We start from the raw sequence: 11,476 nt of genomic DNA on the forward strand, positions 1-11,476 counted from the left end.
TTTTTTTTTTTTTTTTTTCTCCTCACTTAGAGATCTAGGAATTCTGTTACAATGAAGCGTAAAGAAACATTAGAAATGGCTAAAAGCCAGGAATCAGCAATGGAAGAATTTTTCTACCTCTTGCTGTGTATTTCAGAAACGATCGCTCTAAAATCACCCTTTTTTAATAGGAAAAATACTTTATTTGTCTCTTATTTAATTTTTTCTGTGTTTCTGAATTTATACCAGGGAATTTCTGCGGATTTTGGGTTGTCCTCTGCAGAGGATATGCCCTTCTTTTTCTCTGACAGACCGTTCAGAAGAGAGGAAGAGATGGAAACATTTTCTCCAGCACTGGTACTGGTGTCCTCCTAGTGCATATGATGCAGATAGCCCTGTCATCCTTTGGGTTTATTTAATTCAAAAATCTCCTGTCAAGGGAAACAAAAAATATACAGGAATAATATACATGTCTCCAGCACTGGTCATGTGTAAGACAACAGAAAAAGAGTGTGCACCCTCTTTTTCCTGTTCTTATCATCACCCAGGCAGTGTGTGTGTGTGTGGAAGTCAGCCCCCGGCAAGCCAGCAAATAAGCCATCAGTGATCAATGTAGCATACACAGATTTCTGTTGTTGTGAAACTGCCCATGGCATACGCATCAGCCTTTTTTTAAGAAAAGAGGAGAAGGATCATTAAAGTGGGAATAATGCATCTGAAAAGTCATGAGTATTGTTTGTCAGTATACTTGGTTTTCATTCTCAGATTTCTGTCTCCTTGCTGCACGCTGCTGCTGAGAATATTTCCTGGCAGGGTGCCTGTGAATCATTGCTTGCATCATTCAGAGTAAACATAGTGGCTTTCCTGGGATGGGCTGCTCAGTTTATCTCCGCTAGCAGACTGTAGTAGAGGAATACAATAAAGGCAGCTCTGCCACAGGTGGACTTGCTTCCTGAGGAGGCGGAGGATGCTTGCACTGCTGTCAGCTGCTGGGGTCTCTGCTGTGTTGCAGTCAGCTTTAATTTGCAGTTGAAGTTAGTTAAAAATTCCACCTATGTCAGCAACATGGAAAATATGCTGAACTAACGCTGTCAATCACCTGCTCTGAAGGATGAGGGCTTTCTGGCCAACTTGTGCTCCTGGTGAGCTAGTGTTTTGGAAAGTGGCCTGTGCATCTGCCTTCAGTGAATTCTTTGACTTCTCCAGGAGAGTTAGTGTCCCCTGCAGTATGTCTCCCTGTTGCATTCTACAGGGTATATCAACAGTAGTCTACTGTGCTCCTCAAACACTCTTGCCCTGTTACATGAGGATTACATCACCAACCATTCATTGCCAGGGCCTTGGACAAACACAGTGCCAGAGAATAATTTTTTTATGGCATTTATAATACCTGCCTTCTTTAAGATGGGGAAGGATAAAAAAGGCAAAACAGTTTTGGAAATGGCAGCCCAGATGATGTTAAAAGTTGTCTGTCATTATCTTGTAGAAAGAAGAAACTAAGGACAGCACAGATTTACTAGAGAAAAAATGTCTAATTGCTGTAGAGGAAATCGTTACTCTAGTAAAAATAAGACAAAATATTATATTGTCTCAAAACTGAACTGCTGGGATGGAACTTCTGAGCAAACAATACTGTCAATCAGCAGAAATATGTGGTTGGGCATCAGTATGGAATTCTTATGTCCTAAATTAGACATTGTGGGTGGATGGCACAACCTCTTTGTAACCCAAGTCTTTTGTGAAATCATCAGTGAAAACATAATAATGTTAAGGGTGAAACATAAAAGAAATCCATTGTGTCTTTATTTCAGATGATCAAACACATTATTTACAGTGTCCCATCCTCATTGTGTCACAGTGAATAATTATTGCTTTGATCCACTGTCCTCGGTTGTTTGTGTTCTAGTCTAGCTAATACCAGACATCCCATTTCTACAAATTTTTACATTCAGTCCGTTGTACTTTCCTGCCATTACTTATATATTCCTCTACTCTCTTCCCACAGTTTTACTTTTGCCAATTGGATCAGAGAAAGAATACAAGTGCTGTAGCTTGTTTTACTCTTTTGGGTTCTGTGGCTATATTCTTTGTACTACTCCTGTTCATGTAATGTCTTAATAGCATCGGTACCACACAAACAGAGAGAAAACCAGAAAGAATGCACGTAAAGAGATACCCATTGTGATGACTCTCGTAAGGAGAGCTAAACGTATCATGACAATGTTCAGAAGTAAATAAAAGATCATTTTAAATGAAAGCAGTAAGACAGAAAGCAAAATGAGGCTGTCCATTGATTTAAGTTCACAACAATTTTAGAAGAGCTGAAAATGATTGCAAAGGCTAGAGACTGTTTAACAAATTTAACCTCAAGCACTTCTATTTATCATTTTTGGCCGGTAGAATTAACTTCATTTCAGAAGCAATGACAGATGACTTCTTGATTTATGATATATTTTGGCTGAGGCCTGAAATAGCCTCTTAAAACCCTTGTAGCAGAAATCTTTTGTATTGACCTCTGGGACGATTGATTTCCAACGGAAAGTAAGGCAAATTCCTAGCGTAGCCACAAAGTCACATCTCACATAAGATATTAATCAATCTTGATGCTCTGTTTAATTTTCTTTTTAAGAGAGATGAAGTTGTGTTAACAGTTAGTAGGATGAGGGAACCAACTATTCCCCTTTACTCAGCCCTTATAAGACCACATCCAGAATACGGTATCCAGTTTCGGCTTCTTAATACAGGAAAAACTTTATCAGAGGGACCTAATAGCAGCCATCTGATGCTTATGACTCAGCAAAAAGATTGGATCAGAAGTTTCAAAGTGGTATTGCATAATGGGAGGACAAGACAGGGGGCATAATTCAAAACAAACAAGGTTAATGAAGGACATAAGGAAATCCAGTGGCTTGTGTTGCCCAGAGAGGCTGTGCAGTCTTCATCCTTAGTTTATTTCAGGTTTGGACTGAATAAAGACCGGATCTGGAGCTGACCCTGCTTTGACCTGGAAGTTTGACTAGAAGCTTTCCAAGATCCTTTCCAGCAAAAAATATCTATGATCCCACAAACACAGTATATGTTGCAGAGTCAAAATTCATCTTTGGGTCTAAATATCAGGGCCCCAACCTGAAGTACAGACACTCCCTTTCACTACACATGTGTTGAAGGATGCTCCTAGCATAACGGGAGTCAACCTCATAGTCTTGGCAGGGTAGTATGGCATATTACACTAAGAAAGGAAAGGACAAAGCTAAAGAGGTTTTAGGACCTCTAGCTGTCAGGAGATAATATTTCTTGAGTGGCAAGACACAATTGACCAAATGATCAGTGCCACTGTCCCCTCTCTGAAAAGGTGCTCAGTTTGGAGTTCACCTGAAGCTGGGAATGAAGAGAATTGTTTTATTATAAAAAGTGTGCATGTGAATGTGTGTCTGTGTATGTCTGTTTCCTATGACGATGTGTGAATTGGGATGTTACACCTATAAATACTTCAAGGGCGGGTGTCAAGAGGAAGGGCCCGGTCTTTTTTCACTGGTGCACAGTGACAGGACAAGAGGAAATGGGCACAAACTGGAACATAAGAAGTTCCATCTAAACATGAGGAGGAGCTTGTTCACTTTGAGGGTGGCAGAACACTGGAACAGGCTGCCCAGGGAGGGGGCTGAGTCTCCATCTCTGGAGACATTCAAAACCCACCTGGACACATTCCTGTGCAACCTGATCTAGGAGACCTGTTTTGGCAGGGGGTGGTTGGACTAGATGATGTCCAGAGGTCCTTTCCAACCCCATATCATTCTGTGATTCTGTGATTCTATGCATTAATAAATCTGCTTCTAGTGATAGTTTGTAATGAAATGTAACATGAGAAAAATATAGCACGATGGAGATGACTTTGGAACCCTGTCTGGGTATTAATAGGATGGAATTAGTTATGATTTTTCTTTCATTCTGAGGAAACAGTTTGCTGAAGAGTGTGGATGCACTACTAGCTAAGGCAGGCATAGTTTTTCCCCGGAATACCATGTGTAGGGAATTCCAAAATACCAGAACAAATAAACTTCGGTACAATTTCAGAATACCTCCTGAGTGCTATTAGATAGCTACAGACTATCTGTATCATGTTTGATATGTATTTGAAGGATTGCACTGAGGCAAAACAGCCAGGCACAATAGCAGCTGTTAGTATAAATAAAACATGTGTACCCGCTGCACGAAAGCAATAGAACATTCAGCCTTAAGTCTATTTATCTAAATTTATTGTGCTGCTTTTGTTGTTGTTGTTGTGAGAGAAAAGAAAAAGGATTTTATATTTGTGTTTGTGTTGCTTTGTTTTTTTGAATCCAGTCAGTAAGGACACATAGCAGTTTAGGTAAAAGCCATCTAATAAACTACTAAGGTAGTATAATGTAATTTTCTTCATATGATGAAGTCAACTTGCCCGATTTATAATCTTTTGGTTTTGATTTTTGGGAAACAAAAATCTAAGGAAAAAAAAAGTGAGGTATGAAATTGAATAGCTGACTAATACCTTGTGTTTACTTTCTGAGCTTCTGCTTATGTCTGTGTGAAGGCAAGTAGCTCTGGGGTGCTGCCTTTGCAACAGGCAGTGCTGGAGGCAAGGCTGGTCAGCATTCAAGGTCAACTTTCCAGATCACAGGTAACAAAGAAAAGGCAATCTGTTATATTCATCTTGGTTTTGAATTAGTGTCTTCAGATTCTACCTTGGGCAGATCTCTTCTTAATCTCCAAAAGCCAAAAACCTGGATTTTATTGCTGCCCTTGAGGGTGAGAATTTGAACCATTTCACTAGGAAAATTGGAATATACAAACAGTAAAATACCAGACATTCTGTATTTTATTTGACCTCATCTGTTTTTCTTCTTTTGAGGGAAAAAATGATGAATTAAACCAGTTTCCTGATGGTGGAAATTCTTAATTTGGCTGGGGCTAAAGGTTGATACAATTTTTACTTCACATCAGTACTTGCCCGTTAACATCAGAAATCCATGAAGTTCTTGCGCTGGAAATTAGGTGTTCTCAATTATTTCCAAAAATCTAGATTTGGAGGTAGTAAGCATAGTTGTACTAAGGCTTATAAATCTGCTTTCATTCACATTTAGGATAGGAAACAACCATGCTTAATATTTGCATAAAATTAGCTTTGTGTTTTGTAAGAGTAGGAAGGGCTAAATATTTATATGTGTGTCTTGGAAAAGAAACGATTGTACACTTTTAAAACATATCAATATTAGCTAAAATTTGAAAATTTAGTCTTGGCACATAATAGCCTGAAGACATCCATCAATTTTGTATTTATTTATTCGGGGTTTTTATATTATTTTTATTTTTATGGCAAATGTATTAGTACATGACATTTTCCCCTCTCTTGTTTTCTCATTATCTTTTTCAGTCTCTGTTCAAGCCAGCACCGGTTGAATAAGCATTTTGATCTGTCAATGAATTAATGAGAAATACTATACACAAGTGCAATATTAGCAACATAAAACTCAAGTTGATCTGTTTAAAATGTTGTGTGCAAAACCCGATAAATTAAGTAATAACATTTCCTATCCATTAAAATACAAAGGCTACAGCTGAACGGGAGATTAACCCACTCACCTATTATGTTGCAGTGTTATTCTGAAAGCAGTCATTTTTGCTAACTGACCCAAAGCTTCAAGCTTTAGAAGACCTCTGTTGATCTCCTTAAATGTTACCTCAAGCACTCCATGAAAATCCTAGAAACTTCAGGTGTCTTTGAAATGGCTTCCGTCACTTTAGGAGTTATAACATGAAAAAGGGCCTTTTGGACATTCAGTCATACTGTTCTAGTGAAAAGCTGAGTGCGTCATGAAAAGTAGCATCTCCTGCAGTTTTCTTTCACTCAGAGGAGCAGTGAACAAATGCAGGCGTTAAATGAAAAGGCCCTCCTGATTCTGGTTTCTGCTCTGAGGTCAAGACTTCAGCTTAAAAGTCTTAAGCTGTCATTTCTTCTAGGAGTTTTCTTCTACTCAGAATTACTGTTTTCTCCTTCATAATAACTTTACTTCCCTTCTGGAAGTAAAGAACTCTTGTTCTCCACTCTTTGGTAAGAGATATTGGTGACTGTGTGTTACATGGCACCTGAATCAGGCCCATTTCCCAAAACAACTCTTCAGGAAATCTTTGGACACGAACAGCTGTAGTAAATCTTGTTCCCCAAGTGCATCGAGCCCGCTGCTTCTTCCATTTCCATACTAATAATGCATATGATAATGCATCCAAAACCACATCTCTCAATTTTGCACTATCAGACTCAAAGCAAGGGATTGATAGGGACTGAGTGCTTTCAATTTGTGATACCTTTTTGATTTTCACAATTTTTACATACCGCAGAGAAACACCAGAACTGAATAAAGCCAATAATTAAATATCCAAGCGGGAAAATTTTTACAGCTATGGCTTGTGGTGGTACATGAGAAGCTAAGACATCTTCACAGCCAGTTTTTAAGTGGTTACTGTGATGAGAATATTACATTTATGTTTGTGATATGGATGACAAACACTAATTCATAGGAATTGATCATAGAGTTCCCTCTCATCTATTTACCAAGAATTTACTAGCCATTTTTCTGGATTAAAATTTTGCTGTAAACCTGCCGTTCTGTACTGATCTCAAGTGTGAACTTGCTGCTGTCAGTGGTTGTTAGTGGCCTCTGCAGTAGTGTTGGTGTGGTTTAGTATTCTGTGTTATCAGCTCTACTGAATCGACAAATCTGATAGGTGTTCAGTGCCTGTGCTTGCTGCTGCCACAGATAACCAAGCTGTCTCCACTACTCAGAGGGAGGTTGCTGTGTCACAACATTTCATTCTGTCCTTCCCGTTTTCTCTGGAACCAAGGCATTTTTCACCCACTGTGCTCATCTGGTGAGCTCTAGGAAGCAACAACTGGTTTGCCAACCCCAGGTCCTCCTGCCTGGGGCAGATGCCTTCGGTCCGTGCCATCAGAATATCCCTGAGCAATAGAACAAACATCACTGCTCAGACTCTACAGGCAGAAGCTCTCAAATGCTCGGTGACGTGAGACTTCCCAAACTTTGAAACTTTTTGCCGACAATCTGCTTTGCGGGTTTTCAAAATGCTACTGGTAATAGTCCCTTTATAATTTGCAAAAGTTTAATGCAGGTCCATAAACTATGACATTCAGAGTTCCCTTTCAACCTAAATAATGCAATGATTCTGTGAAATGATCGTGCCTAATCACATAAGGCTGAATGCGAGGCACAGTTATCTATATGCATTCATGCGCCCAGGTGAGCAAGGAAGTAAGCAAGCTGTTCTTCCTGCAGCTGGGAGAGCTAAAAGGGCTGGTAACAAATAGCAGTGCTTTAATGCTGAAGACAGTGTATACGGCTAAGAGATAATGTAGGTGCAGAGAATATATGTACAACTGAGAAGATTTCCAATCGGGTGTCAATACTGCTTTGGGGTAACTGGTCAGGGCTAACAAGACTGTCAGAAGTTTCAGGAGTTTAACTCCTGAATTGATGAAGTAGGAAGCACCACGCACAGCACTGCTGTTTCAGACAATTACAGGACCTGTTTCTCTTATGAAGTCTTTTGTATTCTTTTACGCTTTGAATCTATTTCCATTGTGAGTTACATGGAAATACAGAAATATTGTTCAAACTCTTTTTTGCAGTGTGGTACTGCACCACACTAGAGCATTTTTTAAGTTCATCCATTGGTCTTGAAAAGTTCGTCTATTTAAATGTTTAATTTTGTTCTGTATTTATCCCAACACACAAGGGATTTAGTGAATTCAAATGATTAACAAATATTGGCAGTCAGGTCTTTGTTTTTTCAGTTTGCATGCCAAGTGTTAGCAGGATTCAATTTAAAATGGTTGAGATAATGATCTCTCTCCTTGTAGCATGTTACTTTATCTGGCCTCTCAGGCAGTCAAGTTACATGCCGTGGAAGCTTTTAAAGCAGATGAATAAAAAAAACCAAACAGTGACTTATTTCTTCGTACCTGCAGCAAATTTAGCTTTAAATAAATATTGTCAGATTTAAATGGGTAAGTGCAAATTTTTCATTATATTTCTGTTAAAAATATATATTAACTGGAAAAAGATAGGCTCCATTGGATTCAAAAGGAAATACACATCATAATTTTTGAATTGTACTCAAATTGAACTGTGAAATCAGTTTGATTTTATATTATAAAAAGTAATATAGTTTGATTTTATATTATATTTTCATGTAATTCTTTTATATTTGTAGCTACAGTTCAGTAAAATAGTTTGTTAATTTTAGTGGGCCTTTTGCTTTAGTGTTCAGAAGATATTTCACAATATATTCTTCTAGAACCACTCAAAGGTATTTAAACTAGTGATTCCCTAGATTTACTAGTGAAAGTAAAGCAGCATTGGGAATTCGTGGTTGGAAGGGGTCCTCCTCTGGAGGTCTGTAGTCCAACCTTCTGCTCAGAGCACTCCCAGCACCAGCACTACCTCAGGTCAGCTCTGGCACTGTCCGGTTCAGTCTTGAAAACTGCCAAGGGTGCAGAAAGGATATGTATCTATACATAAAAAGTTTAGATTTCTGTTTCAAATTCTAAGGCCACTATTGTTATACGGAGAGAATTAATGGAAGAGAGTGGAAGATGGTCTCCTTTTAATAAATTCTGGTTTAGTTTTAGAGATTTTCAAAGGTTAGCGGGTAGTCTTCTACCGAATCGTTCAGGATCTGTTCTAAACACTTTTGAAATCAGAAAGCTTCATGGAAAAAGAGCAGACCTGAGTGCAGTCACAGCCACAGGCTTTAGGATCAGTGGGAATTTTTCACACAGGTCCATTTCTACCACAGAGTGAGGATATACTGAAGGTGAAACACCCTGTGGAAATCAGCACAGATGAAGATTCCAAAAAAATGCTAAATACCTTTCTGCCTTGTTTCTGGACAGTCTGGTCGCCTGCCTTTTCACTCCTCAGTGGGTTACCCATAGGTTGGTCTAATACAAGGTTTCCAGCTTCCCTTTGGAACTGAAATGAGAGTAACAGAGTTTCACTCCCATTAGGTTTTATTTGAACCTGTTGGCATTTTGTTCTCTGCTGGATTGGTTTGTTTCGAAGTTTGCAGGCAAGCAGCAATTGCTATCTAGATGAGGCCTTGACCAGACCTTCTGTGGGCAGATCTACTCTACGACATCTGTAAAATCAATAGGAAGGGGGAGAGGAGCCGCTTTCCTGTAAGTTTGTGGTGTTCCACCTCTTCTCAGGTGTGGAATAAACAGTGCAAAAGCTGTGCAAACATGAATGCAGAATGAAATCTGGTCAAGGTATAGGTGTGATTTTAGGCAGAGCAGAGTTCTTAGCCTTTAAAATAAGAGAAAATTTTGAACATTAAAAAAAGTATGCTTTTAGGTATGTTGTTTGGTTAGTAAAAAGTGGTGACGTAAATTAATTTATAAGAGTCTGTAATATTTGAAAGTGTTTATACTACTTACTACATGTGATTTCTTGCCTGTCTTAACAATAATCAGAAGAGAGGTTCATGACTGATGATCTCATTATATATAATTTAACTTCTATAGTTTTAATATTTAAACATCCCCTCAGTGACTTGATTTATGTAAAGAACTGGTCTTGAAAGTATTGCTTGTTCTTAGGGAACAATCTTTTCTTCTTTTCTGTTGTATGTCCTGAATTCCATACCTTTCCTGTCAATATTACCTTACTTTTTGTAGTATTCTGTTCTTAGTATGTGCTGGTGTTTTTACTGCATAATGTGATGTTTTCTCTACTTAAAAGAACAGTAATTGTTGGGGAATAATCAACTGGTGTCATTTCTTACTAAACCAGCAAATCATTACAGAGAATATGGATGGTGGTTCAGAAATTGCCCTTTTTACTCCACTGCAAAGGGGGAAATAATAAGAACATTAAATCAACACAAGTTAAGTTTTTTCAACAGAAGGGATGAAACTTTTTTTTTTTTTTTTGGTAATAACACTAGAAAGAAGCATGACAATGAATTGTGTGACAGCCTGTTATCAGCATGTCAGTGCTAGCAAACTTGTTTCTGGCATTAGGACAATGTGATTTTCTTGGATGAGCTTTGTTTTGCAGTGTATGTAGAAGTATATTTTATGGGTTAACTAAAAGCAGCTTTCTTTTAAGTCATTGGACTCTTGCAAAATTCCACTTTATCCCCAGATCTCCCTTTCACAACAGATTTCTTTGCAGATTGTCATATCACATAATCTGAAAAAGTTTACAGGGAAACATCATACCTGAAAGAAGCAGAGAATCTGTGGCTGCAGTTACAGAGATATGGGTTCTTACCCCTGTCAAAAGGACTGTAATGGTGCTCTGAAGGTGTTTGGGAGTAGTCAGCATAGATTTATGCAGGGGAAATCATGTCAGAACAACCTGACAGCCTTCCACAATGAGATCACTGTCTTGGCAGATGAGGGCAGAGCAGTGGATGTTGTTTATCTTGAGTTTGGAAAGGCTTTCAACATTGCCTCCCATAGCATCCTTCTTAGACAAGCTGGTGAAGTAGAAGCTAGGTGAGTAGACAGTGATTGAAAACTAGCTGAACTGCTGGACTCAGACAGTTGTGATCAACAGCACAAAGCTCAGCTGGAGGCCAGCCACTAGTGGTGTACCCCAGGGGCCAATACTGGGTCAAAACCCGCTTAACATCATTAATGAACTGGATGATGGTGCAGTGCACGCTCAACAAGTTGACGGGCAATGCAGAACTGGGCCTGGGGTGTCAGTGGTTGATAAAAAAGATGAACGTGCTACCTTCCAGAGGGACCCTGACGGGCTGGAGCGTGGAGCTAGTAGGCATCTTATGAACTTTAGCAGAAGGGAATGCCAAGTCCTGTGCATGGGAGGAAAAGTGTTTCCCGCAGGTCAAGGGAAGTGATCCTTCCCCTCTCCTCAGCACTGGTGAGAGACATCTGGTCTGCTGTGCCTAGTTTTAGGTTCGCCAGTGCAAGAAAGGCATGGACATACTGTAGCATGTCCAGCAAAGGGCCACGAAAATGATTAAGGAATTGGAGCATGCATCATAATAACAACAAAATATTATCTTATTTACATAACAAATTATTTTTATTTGCTTTTATTTTTTGTCTCTTGTTTACATTGATTGATTTATTTAATTTCTAATTTCACTTGCAAAATAAATTTTATTATGTAAAACATTAACATATGAAGCCAAAGCAAGAGAATAAGTAGAAATAACAGTCTTTTTTGTTTTTTTTTAACCTGTGTTCTGTTGAGAATAGATTTGACTGAGAATTGAGATATTACATCTTTTTAAATTCACAAAATGGTGAAAGTTTTCAATGTTTTGGAAAGTGAAGGGAGTGGGCATGCCTTAAGAACTACCTTCACAGCATCTCTAAAAACTGAAGTGTATGACACACAGTTTGATTTTAGAATAAACTGTTATTGCATCAAGATTGAGTACATGATAAAATAATTATGACAGTGAATAT

The sequence above is a fragment of the Calidris pugnax genome, unplaced genomic scaffold (assembly GCF_001431845.1).
Source record: "Calidris pugnax isolate Ruff unplaced genomic scaffold, ASM143184v1 scaffold8, whole genome shotgun sequence".
NCBI lineage: Eukaryota > Metazoa > Chordata > Aves > Charadriiformes > Scolopacidae > Calidris > Calidris pugnax.